This window comes from Nyctereutes procyonoides, unplaced genomic scaffold (genome assembly GCF_905146905.1).
Source record: "Nyctereutes procyonoides isolate TBG_1078 unplaced genomic scaffold, NYPRO_anot_genome, whole genome shotgun sequence".
NCBI lineage: Eukaryota > Metazoa > Chordata > Mammalia > Carnivora > Canidae > Nyctereutes > Nyctereutes procyonoides.
In genome coordinates this window covers 3,103,628-3,105,238 of record NW_026575022.1, presented here as the reverse complement: position 1 = coordinate 3,105,238, position 1,611 = coordinate 3,103,628, and the positions used below count along the sequence as shown (strand labels likewise).

Sequence of the window (1,611 nt, the reverse complement as noted above, 5' to 3'; positions counted from 1 at the left end):
TCTCTACAAACTAGCAGGGGAATAAATTCGTGGGATGATTTTAGGTGACAGTCAACATAGTTCCATGGTTAGACCAGAGGCTCTGTGCAGAACACAAGAAGCCAGCAAGTTTATATATTGGGATACAGCCATATTGTAGATTTATTTAGAGGGAGATTTGGATTTAATTCCATTACTGTGAAATGAGAAGTCACTGAGAGTTTGGTAATGCCAAAACTTGATCAGTCATCATAAAGGTTAAAGGATCAAAGAATAAATTAGGGTTTGGAGAATTCCTATTGCGTATGGTGAAGCTGAATCACAAAAGTTCCCTCTTCCAAAATGTAATGAACCGATAAAAAGAATACCACTACTATCACCAGCAGTTATGAACATCTGCTGAATTTTTAATAGAATAACATATTTTATAAAAATAATGAAAAGAGAAGGGAACCTGTTAGTACAAAGATTTAATTAGGAAGTCATATATAATGCCTTGGCAGAAGGGTGAGGAGGGACAGTTTACAATGAAAAGAATACAGTGAAAATTTTAAAAAGTAGTGTAAAGGAAAAAATAAACTCAATAATGGACTAACAGATTTTTTAAAAAAATGGATATAGTAATAAGGAGAATTACTATTATGGAAAATTAAATCACTGATGGTAGGCAAAATTCTCCCAGAGTGCAGAAAAAAGGGGACTAAAGATGAAAGCTGAGACAGCATGTGACCAATATGTAAGGAAGCAGTGCAGCTCAAACATTTTTTGGGGGTAAAGAATTTAAAAATTAAAACAACAGTGCTTGCTTCAGCAGCACATATTCTAAGATTGGAACAATGCAGAGAACATTAGCATGATCTTTGTACAAGGAAATTCATGGCATGTTCCATATTTTTCCAAAAAATAGAATTGCCATATGATCCAGTAATTTCATTACTGGATATTTATCCAAAGAAATAAATAAATAAATAAAATAAAATAAAATAAAATAAAACAAAATAAAAATAATAAAATAAAATAAAAACACCCCTTCAAGAAGATGTATGCCCTCCTGTGTTTATTGCAGCATTATTTACAATAGCCAACACAGAGAAACAGCCCAGGTGTCAAGAGATGAATGGATGAAGAAGGTGTGAATATATATATATATATATGAAATTATATATATATGAAATATATATATGTAATTACTCAGGCATAAAAAAAGAATGAAATCTTGCCATTTGCAACAATAAGGATGGACTGCTAAGTGAAGTAAGTCTGAGAAAGACAAATACCATATGATTTCAATCCATGTGGAATCTAAGAAACAAAACAAACAAATAAACCAAGAGGGGAAAGAGAAAAACAAAAAAAAACCAAACTTAAACACAGAGAACCAACTGGTGATTGCCAGAGGGAGGCGAGTGTGGGGGTGGGTAAAATAGGAGATGGGAATGGAAGGTACACTCACCCTCAGGAGCTCTGCGACATGCATAGAATGGCTGAAACATGTGTTCTGTACACCTGAAGCTAATATCACACTGTATGTTAACTATGCTTGAAGAAAAAGACAAAAGAAAAATAAAACAACAAATGTAACACAAGGAAACATCAAAGGCTTAAAGACATTTTCCTGAGATAAAGAGGCTG

General features: G+C 33.2%; 1 pseudogene; it reads left to right on the top strand.

Moving 5' to 3' along the window:
- Positions 1–777: 777 nt before the first annotated feature.
- LOC129521127 (U6 spliceosomal RNA) lies at positions 778–875 on the top strand (annotated as a pseudogene).
- Positions 876–1,611: the final 736 nt, after the last annotated feature.